Here is a 16,135-nt window from a genome sequence, read left to right as displayed (position 1 = left end):
GCATGATTCTGAGGTTTGAGGTATGATTGATCCCATCACCCAAGTGCTGAGAACACTACCCAATAGGTAGTTTTTCGATCCATCTCCCTCGTCCTTCAAGTAGGCCAGAGTGTCTCTTAGTCCCATCTTTATGTCCCTGAGTACCCAATGTTTAGCTCTAACTTACGAGTGAGAACATGCAATATTTGATTTTCTGTTCCTGTGTTAATTTGTTTATGATAATGGCCTTCAGCTGCATTCATGTTGCTGCAAAGGATGAGATTTCATTCTTTTTTACAGCTACATACTGTTCCATGGTATGTATGTGGCACATTTTCTTTATCCCATCCACTGGTGATGGGTGCCTAAGTTGATTCCATGTCTTTGCTACTACGAATGGTGCTACAATGAACATATGCATGCATGTGCCTCTTTGGTAGAGTAACTTATTTTCTTTTGGGTATATACCCAGGAAGGGGATTGCTGAGTTAAATGGTAGTTCAGTTTTGAGTTCTTTGAGAAATCTCCAAACTGCTTTCCACAGTGGCTGAACTAATTTACATTTCCACTAACAGTGTATAAGTGTTCCCTTTCCTCTGCAGCCCCACCAGCATCTGTTGTTTTTTGACTGTTTAGTAATAGCCATTGTGACTGGTGTGAGATGGTATCTCATTGAGGTTTTGATTTTCATTTCCCTAGTGATTAGTGATGTTAAACATTTTTCACATGCTCATTGGCATTGTGTGTCTTCTTTTGAGAAATGTGTTCATGTCCTTTGCCCATTTTTAATAGTGTTGTTTTTGATTGTTGATCTGTTTAAATTCCTATAGATTCTAAATAGTAGACCTTTATCAGAGGCATAGTTTGCAAATACTTTCTTCCATTCAGTAGGTTGTCTGTTTACTCTGTCAATAGTTCTTTTGCTGTGCAGAAGCTATTTATTTTCATTAGGTTCTACTTGTCAAACTTTGGTTTTCTTGCAATTGCTTTTGGGGGCTTCGCCAAAAATTATTTGCCAAGGCTGATATAGAGAAGGGTATCTCCTAGGTTTTCTTCTAGGATTTTTATAGCTTGAGGTCTTATTTTTAAATCTTTAACCCATCTTGAGTTAATTTTTTTACATGGTGAAAGGTAGGCATCCAGTTTCATTTTTCTGCATATGGCTAGCCAGCTATCCCAGCATCACTTATTGAATAGGGAGTCCTTTCCCCATTGCTTATTTGTGTTGGCTTTGTCAAAGATCAGATGGTCGCAGGTGTTCAGCTTTATTTCTGGATTTTTTATTCTGTTCCATTGGTCTAGGTGTCTTTTTTGTGCCAGTACCATGATGTTTTGCTTACTGTAGCCTTATAGCATAATTTGAAGTCAGGTAGCATAATGCCTCCAGCTTTGATAACTTCCTGGACCAGATGGAGTCACAGACATATTCTATCAGCTATATAAAGAACTGTTATCAATCCTACTGAAACTATTCCAAAAAAATTGAGGAGGAGGGGTTCTTCTCTAACTCATTCTATGAAGCCAGCATCAGTCTGATACCAAAATCTGGCACAGACACAATGAAATAAGAAAACTTCAGGCTAATATTCCTGATGAACACAGAAGGAAAATTCCCCAACAAAATATTAGCAAATTAAATCCGGTAGCATATCAAAAAGTTAACACACCCTGATCAAGTAGGCTTTATTCTTGGGATGTACAGCTGCTTCAATATATGCAATCAATAAATGTAATTTACCACATAAACAGAATTAAAAGAAAAAGCCATATGATTACCTCAATAGATACAGCAAAAGCATACAATAAAATCCAAAATTCATTGATGATAAAAACTCTCACAGACTAGGCATAAAAGGAACACATCTCAAAATAATAGGAGCCATCTATGAAAAACCCACAGCCAACACCATACTGAACAGGCAAAAGCTGGAACCATTACCCTTGATAACTGGAACAAGAAAAAGATGCTCTCTCCCACTACTCCTATTCAGTATAGTACTGGAAGTTCTAGCCAGTGCAATCAGGCAAGAGAAAAAAATAAAATGAATTCAGATAGGAAACGAAGAAGTCAAACTATCTCTTTCACTGATGATATGATTCTATACCTAGAAATCCCTAACGACTCCACCAAAAGCTCCTATAACTGATAAATGCCTTTAGTGAAGTTTCAGGATACAAAATCAATGTACAAAAATCAGTAGCATTTCTATATATCAATAACATTCAAGCTGAGAGTCAAATCGAGAACACAATCCCATTTACAGTAGCCACACAAAAAAACCCCTGAAATACCTATTTTAACCAAGGAGGTGAAAGATATCTGCAAGAAGAACTACAAAACACTGCTGAAAGAAATCAGAGACAACACAAATAAACGGAAAAACATTCCATGCTCATGAACTGGAAGAATCAATATTGTTAAAATGGTCATACTGCCCCCCAAAATTTACAGATTCAACACTATCCTATCAAATTGCCAAAGTCATTTGCCAGAGAAACAGGAAAAAAACAATTCTAAATTCCTTTGTTATTTCATGTTAGAGATAAAGAAATTAAGACCCGTAGAGTCTAAATGATTTCAAAAGTCGCCAGGCTTGAGCTCAAACTGAAACCTCCTTATTCTCAGTTTGGTCATCTTACCTTTACATCCATTACCATGTAAAAATAGCCTGTGATGTTAAAGTATTTTGCCACAATGACCCATTCATTTAGCCAGTAGATATCATTAGAGTATCTTCTATGCGTCAGATGATATGAAAGAAAAGTGATCTACCAGGAGTGAAAATATCAATTCAAGCTTCAGGTCTTCCAAACCTGATGTGTGTAGAAATTACACCAATGAATGGTATAACCTAATTAATTGTAGGATGAGGCACATGCTACAATGAAGAGTTACAGCAAAATCATTCATAAGATCTCTTTCAGGTCTCAGCTTCTATAATTCAACTAAACAGCCATACATGTGTTTAAAGAAGAAAAAAACTCATGAATGAAGATTCACAGCTTTACCCAAGAGCAAAGAAAGATGTTCACCTACCAGATTTAAGTCACTAGATAACATCCAATAATTTTTATTTTGTAAATGAAGAGACTATGATAGATTACTACCTGTCACTTTGTTCAAACAAATCAAGCATCTAGTAACTTTAAAAGAAACAGGTATAGTGCATGCCTTATGTATTCAATAGTATATTTTTAGAATCTAGAAAGATAAAACGATTCTACCAATGCTTCTCTTTTTAAAAAGAGCTGTTTGATAGACCTAAACATTTAGAATTACGCTCCCAAATTCATTTTACATAGACTCTCCAAAAGAAATCGTAAATCAAATTTGGCACTCCATTGAATTGGATCAGATCCAATAGATAATCTCCAAGGTCAACCTAGGTTTTAGATTTCATCTAAGTAAGGTTGAAGGGAAGGAATAGGTTTTCACAAATCATTTAATATTTTAAGAAATGGCAGAGGGTTTGATTTTAATAAATAAACCTAAATATGTTTAAAATCAATTCCTATAGATAAATCGTATGGCCGGCCATTTTTTTCTGATAAAATAAAAGACTATGTTTAATCCTGGTTTTCTCTTATAAATTTATTATTGTGGATTGCTATTAACCAAACTTATTCTTGTTACAAATAAGAAAATACCATTTTAGAGAGATGGGTATTTTTCAGGTATTCACACAGTAGGGCCAGAGCTCAGATTCTGTATTCAATTCTATTCTACTTCACTGCTATCTCCTTTTGGTCCCTTGGCTCCCTGCCAGTTTGGGGGATTTTTTAAAAATATGATTCCAGGTTTTTCTCATTACAGTTGGCATTGTGAATAGGATCTGAGAGATCAAATGGTGAGTCAGGAAGGAGTATCTATGGAGGAAATCTTAGAGTTGGCAACGTGCATGTGAAGTGGACATGCCCAACTGCTCAACCTTTGTGGGCCACCATATAAGTATGGGGACACTTGGAAAACACTGGTGGAGACTAAGCACCTATTGCAAGAAGCTAAGATATTAAAATACAATAAGGAGAGTAAATGTACTGTTGTTGCAATAAGGCCAGCTACTAAGAAATCATTAGAGCAGGAAAGGGAGAAAGAGTAGAAACTCCTGCAGAGGGTCAAAGGCATATCAGGCTTTCTAGGACTCCAGCTTGTTATATATCATGGCCTCTTCTTGTGCACATTTGAAAACTGATGGGCAAATTACCAAATAAAAAAAAAAATCAGAGTTCAAATGGTCAAATGGTTAACCCACAACCATAAAGTTAAGCAGAGTCTTCTAACACTTTCTATTTCTCTCTCGCTTTTTCTGCCTGCTTTGAATCTGCTATTTTTAAGTTGCTAGTGTTTAAATAAAACTCACTGTTTATGGTAACACTAATTCAAGGTTATTTGGGGATTTTGTTTTTCTTATACAGTTCAGCCAGTTCTAGCTAAAATTTAAACAACGTAATTCATTTGAAACTGAAGGGAAAAAAAGGACAAAAGAGGTTTTTAAAAATCAAACTGCCATAGAAACTGCTTTACCCAAAATTTTGATCCATAGCTTTCCTTGCATTACCTATCAGGGCAAATAAAGTTTAGCCATGTGAACAGGTCCCAATTTTATAAAAAATAATTGGAATCCAGCTGTCTTTTGTAATGTAATGAGTTTATGTTGCTGTCTCATGGCTAGAATTCCAAGGTGAAAGCCATTGAATCTTTGTATATGTGCATACATGTTTATAAGCGTTGATGTGTATGTACATGTATGATGTTATGTGTTATATATAGCATTCTACCACATTAGCTTATAAATAAATGAGTACTCATAAATTAAATAAGTTCAAATGCTTTCCAAGTTTATATAAATTCAATAATCTTTGCTAAATAAGCTGGCTTTAAAATTACTGGTAAAATAAAAATATGTCTTCAAAAGTGTCAGCATACATTTTTGTCTAAGTTTGCTAATTAGATATATATTTTATATTTACCTCTGCTAGATAATTTATGGTGTCAGGGTTTGACATGAAGGTTATAAAACTGTAAATCCAGACATAAACAAAATTATCTTTGTTTGTGTGATTTTTCTTATAAGCAAGAATAATTTGATATTGTTGGTTTAATGGGAACAGTTGAATTTTTCTGAGTTATCAGCAAAAATGCCCATGTTTAACTTGAAGGTTCTTGCTTAGCTGAATACCTGATATTCACAAGCTATGAACATAGTTAACAGAAAAATAGCTTGCAATGATATTTAGCTTTACATAATGTCTTGATTCTCACCAGTAACCTAGATAAACTATTAAAAGTGAATAGACTGAGTAAATGTAAATGTGATCAATGCTTGTGGGTAAAACTTTCATGTAGTTTAAACTCTCAAAGTTATTTTAGGCACTCATTGAATGTCTTGATAATTTCCAATTTAAAAAAGGTTATCATATGGGGGAAGTATTGGTGGACTTTAATGCACTGGATAAAAACAAAGACCATGTCCAAAAAGTAATTAAGGAACAAAAAAGGGATGATGGGCCAAATGGGTGTCTGTACACTTGCCCCAGCCCAAGCAGGCAATATATATGAAACAATACTGTCTGCCAGGGGGACACTCTGAAATCACCCAAACAGTTCAGGAATTGCATAAAGTACAAATAGTCAGTATGGCCCACAACCCATGTAGCAGCCCTATGTGTCCTGTGAAGAAGCCAGATAGCACCTGGAGAATGACTGTAGACTACCATGAGCTGAATAAAGAGGTGTGCCCTGCACATGCAGCTGTACCCAATATTGCTCAACTGTTACAGCAAGGGCTTTGTAAGCTGGGAAATGTCCATGCTGTGACTGACTTGTCCTAGTATTCCTTTAGTGGAAGATTCACAAGACCAGTTTGCCTTCACTTAGTAGGACCAACGATAGACTTTTTAGGTGCTACCACAAAAGTACCTGCACAGCCCCATCATGTCACAGTATGGTTTCAAAGGACCTGTCTAGACTCTCTTTTCCTGCTTTGATCTCCCTGTTTTACTATATTAATGATGACATGCAAACCTCAGAGCCTTTTACAGATTTGGAGACTGCCCTACAAACTATCTTGGATGGCCCAAAAAATAGGGAATGAGAAGCTAACCCCAGGAAGAAACAGGGGCCCAGTATAGCCATCAAATTCCTGAGAGTCACCTGGCTGGATAAGATGTAAAACATACCCAGAGCTGTCATCAATAAGGTATCGCAGTAGCCTGTTCCCCAGATAGTAACCTAACTCCAGGTTGTCCTAGGTTCACTGGGCTACTGAAGAACACTCGTTCTTCATTTGGTACAAACTCTTCCCCTTTCCTTCAATAAAGGAAAATTAAAAATGACACTGTACACATATAGAGCAAGAGGCATTTGACAAAGCAAAAATATTGTTAAAACAAGCCAAAGCATTAGGTGCCCCACGGCCACAGCATCCTTTTGGATTAGAAGCCACTAGAGATGACATAGGGATGAGCTGGGGTTTGTGGCAAAAGCAACCAACAGGAATGTTACCTGTTGGGCTTTTATTTCAATTGTAGAAGGGGTCAGAATCCTACTATGCAGTCCTGGAGCAATAACTCTTGGCCCTGTATAGGACATTGCAACAAGTGGAGGCCATCACCAGAAAGCAGATCACCACAGAAAAAACTGCCCACTCCATAAAAGGGTGCATGAAAGGTCTCCTAGCCAAGCCCATGCCTGGAGTGGCACAATCACACTGCATAAGTGGCATCCCTGTCTACAACTTAGGGGTGTCTTGTCCACTAGTCCTTTTAAGTCGGGCACTATAGGAGGTATTAAAATCCATCCACTTTGAACAAGTGGAGGTGGCAGACATGGCAATGGAGCCACCTACCAGGTCAACCACATATATGAGGAGTCCCAGCTGATACCTACTAGGCCTGATACCCTGATGGGTCTAGCAAAGTTACCCAACACCAATGGTCAGCAGTTTGTGGTGCTGACACCATACAGAGAGAATGGGGATTAGGACAAAGGGCTAGGTTACAGGCAGTTTGGATACTCATCACCTATGAGGTCTGGCTGCTAATCATCTATACAGATAGTTGGGCTACACAAAGAGGACTTACCATGTGAATCAATCAATGGGCCACAGACAGTTGGCAGGTTTGTGGCAAGCCCCTTTGGGGAATGTTCATGTGGCAAGACATTCACATCAAGTTATAAGAGAATGATGCCTGATGCCTAACTTAGGTATACCTTGTGGATACACACAGCCCCAGGTTGCCTCTGAGAAGTCAGGAGGCAGATGCCCTTACTCATGTTTGGGCATTTTGCTCAATCAAGCCCATTGCAGGAGGCTGCTATATGGGTACATCATATGAGCAGCCACCAAGGGGCAGCGATGGGTGGGCCATACAAAAGGTGGCAGGCATCCCAATCTAATCTGAAGATGCTTTGGCAGCTGCTCAGAACTGTGAGATCTGCTCATAACTGCAACCTGGAAAAGTTCCCTCCACACCAACTCACATACATCGAGCCATACAACTGTACAAGACTGGCAAGTCAGTTATATTGGCCTCCTGTCCCCAAGTAGAGGGAGAAGGTATGCCTTAACTTGTACAGACACAACAATGAGGCTACTACAGGGGCCTTCCCAGTAAGACATGCCACTCAACTCCAGTTCAACTCTAGACTCAACACCAAGAGTCTCACTGCTCTTGGTGTCATGTATGACATGCCAAAAAGGATAGTGATCAAGGTCCCCATTTCACAGGTCATGATATCCAACATGGGGCATCGGAACAAAATATAGACTAAAGATTCCACTGGCCATATAACCCAATAGGGTAGGCCTCATAGAAAAAAAAAATGGTCTGTTAAAAACTCAATTATGTGCATTGTCTCAGGGCAATTCTTAAGGGTACTAGACTAAGGATCTCCTGAAGCTATACAAATTTTAAATGAGTCACCCACTACCACACATGGCATCATTCCCTGTGAATGGTTGGGTAGGCCTGTAAAACAGGCGTCACAAACTCTCAATATTACCTGAGACTCCAATCCATGCTCCCAAAGCAGATGGGCAGACTGTGCTCCTGAGAACAGCAGTGGATCTGCCAAGTGTCAATGGCTACGTGGACCTGAAGTTGAGCTGGAAAATGCTCCCATACTGGGTCAGTTTTATGGCACTGGAGGGCACTATGAAGATGGATGGAGGAGAGGTGATCCAAGCTATGCTCCTTTATAGAGGTCTGAGAGCTTTACAATATCAACACATGGCAGCACCAATACCTACAGGAGTAGACATAGTGCTGATAGTGTGGGCAAGGCTGGAAACTTACCAGTTGGCTATTGTGCCCACTCTTGGGGAAGGAAACTATGTATTGTACTGTAAGCTAGGCATGAAGTACATGGTGGCCTCCCTAATGGGGCCAATGGGAGATAACACAGCAGTAATAATGTTACAAGCAGTGGATACACCCATGATGGTTCCTACTAAACACCTGTGTTTATACCAATAGGCTGTTGTCCCTGCTACCCATGGAAGCTGCACTGGAATGTAACTACAGTAGCAGTCAGCAACCAGTCCAATTATTGGGTATATGGATACCTCCCCTTATCAAATGATAATGATATGCCTCACAACAGTCTGCCTTTCTTCGTACAGAACTGGAGTGTCAGGTGCATCAGCACCAACAGTGCAACCCAGGTTCACTGGGGATTGTCTCCACCTGGAAGCCTAATGGCAAATTTGATGGAGACCCAACAACATGTGCCCTTATACACACTACCTGTTGTTGTACCTATATCCCTGATAAAAAGGATAATGTCACAGATGCGTTGAATAATATGTCAACTTAGTTCTATGATACAGCCCAATTACGTTTCTTTGACTCATGCTCAAAATGGTTACATACTTTACCTACTTATTGGAGTTATGTTTGCTAATAGACATTATAGTTATAGTTAGCTTCTGCTTTTTCTGCTGTTATGTATACTGTGGATGTGACTTGTACACACAAGCCATGTCTACATGTTACAAACTTGTAGAGTTCTTCCCCTCATACCCCACTCAGGGACTCTTACACAAGATTTGTGGAAAGAATGTAAGGGCTGACGGATTGCAGTGTAACAGGTCCTTCACCATGTTGCTTAAGGGTTTATGTCTGCTGCCTGAACCCTGGAGGCCAAGCTGTGAGCCAAAGCCATGATGCCTAGCCAAGGAGCAGGTGTCCCTAAGAACTCAAACATCTTGGAGAGATTATATGAGAAGCTAACAAGGAAAACAGTCCCATCACACACACACACACACACACACACACGGCAAAGAGCCAGAAAATTAACTTAAAAGCAGCTTAAAGATGGGAGGCAGGACAGATCTCTAAAGATGCCCTGCTGCCATCCAGGAGTGCCTCATATGCAAGCCCTAATAAACTTACCTACTCGCCATGCTGGGCTTGTCTGAATCATTTTTTGGTCTCTTAGTTCCCTCCCAGCTTGGGGGATGGTTTTTAAAATATGAGTCTTGGTTTTACTCATTACAGTTATTATCACCACATTGGTAAAATGCTTTGATATCTGTACTTATCAACAATTAAAAATTGACTCAAGATGTATATTATTTAAACATTCTTATTCTTTTTAAAAGCATATTTGAAGTTGCTTTTTATTTAATGTCTTAATTCCTCTTTTGCTAAAAAACAGAGTGCAGAAAATAGAATCATGGTCGAAAACACAACTGTCCAAAGGACAAAAGCAGAATAAAAACAGAAATAATTATTCAAGAAATAAAATGATATCTTTCTTGTGTATCAAACTGGCAAAGTTTTTGAAATGATAATGTCTAGTGTTGGCAAGGGTGGGTGTGGTAAAATTGGCATGTTCATTTATTACTCATGGAACAAACTTTTTGGAAAGTAATTTGACCTTAACAGTGCTGATATCATTTGACATAGTAATATCAATTCTGGAAATGTTAAAATTCAAAATAAAAAATTTCTTCAAGAATTTCAGCATGATTTATAATACTAGGGAACCGGAAATAACCTAACTGTCCAAGAATAGAGTAATAGCTAAACCAAATACGATACACACATTATATGATACCAGTAAAAAAATCATTAATTTGAAGAATATTTAGCCACATAAATAAGTGCTTCTCATGTAACATGTAGAGAATGAGGCAAAAACAATATCACAATTTTATAAAACAGTGAACATTAAAAAGCAAGAAGGAAAGATAAAAGGTTAACAGTGATATCTCTCTGTGAAGAGTTTACACTTAAGTTTGTAGATATGAGTTGGTAGACACATTACTTTTATCTATTTAGTTATTATCACCACAATGATAAAATATTTTTATATCTGTACTTACAAACGATTAAAAATTGACTCAAGGAGTATATTATTTAACCATTCTTATTCTTTTTAAAGCATATTTGAAGTTGCTTTTTATTTAACGTCTTAATTCCTCTTTTGCTAAAAAACAGAGTACAGAAAATAGAGTCATGGTTGAAAACATGCACATAATATACAATATACATAAATATGCACACAATATACATAAATATGCACACAATATACAATATACAAATAATATACCAAAGAACAGAGGCTTGATCAACGAATTCATCTTTGTTCAGAGAATATCCCTTAAACTGAATCTGGAAGAATAAGTAGGTTTCTAGATAGAGAACTAGTAGCAACATTCTTGAAGGAAAACATTACATATGCGAAGCCACTGAGTTGTTTGTATTTCTAGTATCTAGTTCAAAAGCAAAATGCTCAATTAATGTTTGTTGATTAATAATAAATAAGTTATAAAGAAACATGATTTTTTTCTCTCTGAATATCCTTTGTCTTCTGTATTTCAGTCACTAAAGGTTAACTATTACAATACAATGGTATATTTCTGTCTTCATTTGGGCTGCTATAACAAAATGTCTTAGAATGAGTAATTTATAAATAATAAAAAGTTATTTCTCATAGTTCTGGAGGCTGGAAAGTCCAAGATTAGGACACCAGCAGATTCAGTGTCTGCTGAAGGCTCACTCTCTGTTTTATTGATGGTACCTCTTGCTGCATTCCCTCATGGTGAAAGGCCAGGGGCACATCCTTCAACCTTTTTTGTAAAGGCACTGCTATGGCTTGAATGTGTCCTCCAAAGTTTATATGTTTCAAACTGGAACCCCAGTGCCACAGTGTTAGGAGGAGAGGCTTAATGAGAGATGATTCAGCTATGAGGGCTCTGCTCTCATGAATGAATTAATGCTATTATCATGGCAGTATGTTAGTTATATGGAAGTGGGCTCATTTTAAAAGAGGGAGCTCAGCTACCTTTTCTGTATCTTGCTCATGTGATGCCTTATGATGCAGCAAGAAGTCCCTAAACAAGATGCTAGCTCCTCGATCTTGGACTTCCCAGCCTCAAAAACCATGATACATAAATCTGTACTCTTTATAAATTACCCAGTCTTGGGTAATTCTGTTACAATGGCACACAACAGATTAAGACAAGCACTAATCCCATTCATGAAGGTAGAATCATCATGATTTAATGATTTTTCAAATGGCCCCACCTTTTAATACTATCACATGACTATTAGGTTCCAACATATGGATTGTGGAGGAACACCAACATTCAGATCATAAAAGTTAAAAAATTCCAAGTTAATTTTATACCAGTTACATTTCAGAATTTTGCTTCTTAAAATCATCTTTAAATTCCTTAATCTCATCAGTAATTGATCTCCAAAATGTTTGTGTAGGATAAGTGAATTCTGGACAACCTCACAGAGAACCAATCAACACCTCCTAAAAGTATTAACTCAAGCCTGAGGCTAGCAAGATGGCCAAATAGGAATAGCTCTGGTCTGCAACTCCCAGTGAGATCGACGCAAAAGGTGGGTGATTTCTGCATTTCCAACTGAGTTCATCCCATTGGGACTAGTTGGACAGTAAATGTAGCCCACGGAGGGCAAGCTGAAGCAGGGTGGGGAATCACCTCACCCAGGAAGCACAAAGGGTCAGAGGATTTCCCTCCCCCAGCCAAGGGAAGCCATGAGAGACCATACCAGAAGGAACGGTGCACTCTGGCCCAGATATTGCGCTTTTCCCATGGTCTTTGCAACCCACAGACCAGGAGATTCCCTCTGGTGCCTATGCGACCAAGGGTTTTAGGTTTCAAGTACAAAACTGGGTGGCCATTTAGGCAGACACTGAGCTAGCTGCAGGAGTTTTTTCATATTCCAGTGGCACCTGGAATGCCAGTGAGACAAAACCGTTCACTCCCTTGGAAAAGGGGCTGAAGCCAGAGTGCCAAGTGGTCTGGCTCAGCAGTTCCCACCCCCATGGAGCCCAGAAAGCTAAGATCCATTGGCTTGAAGTTCTCACTGCTAGCACAGCAGTGTGAGGTCGACCTAGGACACTTGAATTTGGTGGGGGGAGGGGCATCCGCCATTGCTGAGGCTTGAGTAGATGGTTTTACCCTCACAGTGTAAACAAAGCCACCCAGTTCAAACTGGGTAGAGCCCACTGCAGCTCAGCAAGGCCACTGCGGCCAGACTGCCCCTCTACATTCTTCCCCCCTGGGCAGGGCATCTCTGAAAAAATGGCAGCAGCCCCAGTCAGAGACTTATAGATAAAACCCCCATCTCCCTGGGACAGAGCAGCTGGGGGAAGGGGTGGCTGTGGGTGCAGCGCCTGACAGCTCTGAAGAGAGCAGCAGATCTCCCAGCACAGCATTCGAACTCTGATAAGGGACAGACTCTTTCTCAAGTGGGTCCCTGACCCCTGTGTATCCTGACTGGGAAACACCTCCTAGTAGGGTCCAACAGACACCTCATAGAGGAGAGCTGAGGAGAGCTCTGGCTGGCATCTGGTGGGTGCCTCTCTGGGACGAAGCTTCCAGAGATGGAAGAGGCAGCTTTCTTTGCTGTTCTGCTGCCTCAGCTGCTGATACACAGGCAAACAGGGTCTGGAGTGGACCTCCAGCAAACTCCAGCAGACCTGCAGCACAGGGGCCTGACTGTTAGAAGGAAAACTAACAAACAGAAAGAAATATCATCAACATCAACAGAAAGGATGTCCACTCAGAGACCCCATCTGAAGGTCACCAGCATCAAAGACCAAGGGTAGATAAATCCACGAAGATGGGGAGAAACCAGTGCAAAAAGGCTGAAATTCCAAAAACCAGAATGCCTCTTCTCCTCCAAAGGATCACAACTCCTCACCAGCAAGGGAACAAAACTGGATGGAGAATGAGTTTGACGAATTGACAGTAGTAGGCTTCAGAAGGTGGGCAATAACAAACTTCTCTGAGCTAAAGGAACATGTTCTAATCCAACGCAAGGAAGTTAAGAACCTTGCAAAAAAGGTAAGATGAATTGCTAACTAGAATAACCAGTTTAGAGAAGAACATAAATGACCTGATGGAGCTGAACACAGCATGAGAACTTCGTGAAGCATGCATAAGTATGATATACAAGTATCAATAGCTGAATCAATCAAGTGGAAGAAAGGATATCAGAGATTGGAGATCAACTCAATGAAAAAAAGCGAGAAGACAAGATTAGAGAAAGAAAGAGTGAAAAGAAACCAACAAAGTCTCCAAGAAATATGGGACTATGTGAAAAGACCAAATCTATGTTTGATTGGTGTACCTGAAAGTGATGGGGAGAACAGAACCAAGTTGGAAAACACTCTTCAGGGTGTTATCTGGGAGAACTTCCCCAACCTAGCAAGGTATGCCAACATTCAAATTCAGGAAATACAGAAAATACCATAAAGATACTCCTCAAGAAGAGCAACCCCAAGACACATTCACCTAATCACTTGGTCAGATTCACCAAGGATGAAATGAAGGAAACCGTGTTAAGGGTAGCCAGGAAGAAAGGTTGGGCTATCCGCAAAGGAAGCCCATCAGACTAATAGTGGATCACTCAGCGGAAACCCTACAAGCCAGAAGAGAGTGGGGACCAATATTCAACATTCTTAAAGAAAAGAATTTTAAACCCAGAATTTCATATCCAGCCAAACTAAGCTTTATAAGCAAAGGAGAAATAAAATCCTTTACAGACAGGCAAATACTGAGAGATTTTGTCACCACCAGGCCTGCCTTACAAGAGCTCCTGAAGGAAGCACTAAACATGGAAAGGAACAACCGGTACCAGCCACTGCAAAAACATACCAAATTGCAAAGACCAGCAATGCTATGAAGAATCTGCATCAACTAATGGGCAAAATAACCAGATAGCATTATAATGACAGGATCACATTCACATATAACCATATTAACCTTAAATGAAAATGAGCTAAATGCCCCAGTTAAAAGACACAGACTGGCAAATTGGATAGAGTCAAGACCATTGGTGTGCTGTATTCAGGAGACCCATCTCACCTGCAAAGGCACACGTAGGCTCAAAATAAAGGGATGAAGGAAGAATTACCAAGCAAATGGAAAGAAAAGAAAAAAAAAAAAAAGCAAGGATTGCAATCCTAGTCTCTGATAAAATACACCTTAAACCAACAAAGATCAAAAGAGACAAAGAAGGCCATTACATAATGGTAAAGGGGTCAATGCAACAAGAAGGGCTAACTATCTTAAATATACATGCACTCAATACAAGAGCACCCAGATTTATAAAGCAGGTTCCGAGAGACCTACAAAGAGACTTAGACTCCCAAACAATAATAATGGCAGACATTAACACCCCACTGTCAACATTAGACAGATCAATGAGACAGAAAGGTAACAAGGAAATTCAGGACTTGAACTCAGTTCCAGATCAAGCGACCTAATAGACACCTACAATACGCGCCACCCCAAATCAACAGAATATACATTATTCTCACCACCGCATAGTACTTATTCCAAAATTGACCACATAGTTGGAAATAAAGAACTCCTCAGCAAATGTAAAAGAATAGAAATATTAATGAACTGTCTCTCAGACCACAATGCAATCAAATTAGAACTCAGGATTAAGAAACTCACTCAAAACCTCACAACTACATGGAAACTGAACAAGCTGCTCCTGAATGACTACTGGGTAAATAATGAAATAAAGGCAGAAATAAAGACGTTCTTTGAAACCAATGAGAACAAAGACACAACATACTAGAAAATCCGGGACACATTTAAAGCAGTGTGTAGAGGGAAATTTATAGCACTCAATGCTCACAAGAGAAAGTTGGGAAGATCTAAAGTCGACACTCTAACATCACAATTAAAAGAACTAGAGGAGCAAGAGCAAACACATTCAAAAGCTAGCAGAACACAAGAAATAACTAAAATCAGAGCAGAACTGCAGGAGACAGAGATACAAAAAACCCTTCAAAAAATCAATGAATCCAGGAGCTGGCTGTTTGAAAAGATCAACAAAATTGACAGACCCCTAGCAAGACTAACAAAGAATAAAAGAGAGAAGAATCAAATAGATGCAATAAAAAATGATAAAGTGGATTATCACCACCAATCCCACAGAAATACAAACTCCATGAGATAATACTATAAACACCTCTACACAAATAAAGAAATTGATAAACTCCTGGACACATACACCCTCCCAAGACTAAACCAGGAAGAAGTTGAATCCCTGAATAGACCAATAGCAGGCTCTGAAATAGAGGCAACAATTAACAGTCTACCAACCAAGAAAAGTCCAAGAGCAGATGGATTCACAGCCAAATTCTACCAGAAGTACAAAGAGGAGGTGGTATCATTCCTTCTGAAACTCTTCCAATCAGTAGAAAAAGAGGGAGTCCTCTCTAACTCATTTTATGAGGCCAGCGTCATCCTGATACCAAAGCCCGGCAGAGACACAACAAAAAAACAAAGCTTCAGGCCAATATCCCTAATGAACACCGATGCAAAAATCCTCAATAAAATACTGGCAAACCTAATCCAGCAGCACATCAAAGCTTATCCACCACGATCAAGTTGACTTCATACCTGGGATGCAAGGCTGGTTCAACATATGCAAATCAATAAACATAATCCATCATATAAACAGAACCAAAGACAAAAACCACATGATTATATCTACAGATGCAGAAAAGGCCTTTGACAAAATTCAACAGCCCTTCATGCTAAAAACTCTCAATAAGCTAGGTACTGATGGGACATATCTCAAAATAATAAGAGCTGTTTATGACAAACCCAGAGCCAATATCATACTGAATGGGCAAAAACTGGAAGCA

Source organism: Colobus angolensis, unplaced genomic scaffold (genome assembly GCF_000951035.1).
Source record: "Colobus angolensis palliatus isolate OR3802 unplaced genomic scaffold, Cang.pa_1.0 Scaffold422, whole genome shotgun sequence".
Taxonomy (NCBI): Eukaryota; Metazoa; Chordata; class Mammalia; order Primates; family Cercopithecidae; genus Colobus; species Colobus angolensis.
The sequence above is the reverse complement of the archived record's forward strand: the minus strand, read 5'-3'. Positions refer to the sequence as shown.